Raw genomic sequence first — 397 nt, 5'->3', positions numbered from 1 at the left:
AACCAAGTTTATTTGAGCTCAAATAAGGTGCAAGGGAGAAATAGCCATCTCAGGCAGGGTCCCAGTATTTATACCCCCTTTGTTTTGTTTTTTTTTATCTGTACTTTCCCACTGTGTGGGCTACTTTCTCATGCATATAACCTTGATTACAGCATCTGCTTTCCACCTATTTTATCTAGTATTGGCTGCATCTAGTGCTAACCAGCCTTGCAGCTGCTAGCAGTCAGCACATAGCACAGGAGGTTACAAAAGTTTAGTAAGGCTAACAGAAGCGCTTAACATGGAGGTACTTTGGTTCACATAGGCCTAGAGCAAGAAGACTTCATCCAGGTCTTCCATCTTCCCGAGTTACCTAGATTTATGCCTAGTGACACCAACACCCCCTCTGCTGTGTGTC

Source organism: Mauremys reevesii, unplaced genomic scaffold, assembly GCF_016161935.1.
Source record: "Mauremys reevesii isolate NIE-2019 unplaced genomic scaffold, ASM1616193v1 Contig12, whole genome shotgun sequence".
Classification (NCBI taxonomy): domain Eukaryota; kingdom Metazoa; phylum Chordata; order Testudines; family Geoemydidae; genus Mauremys; species Mauremys reevesii.
This window is presented reverse-complemented; position numbering follows the sequence as displayed.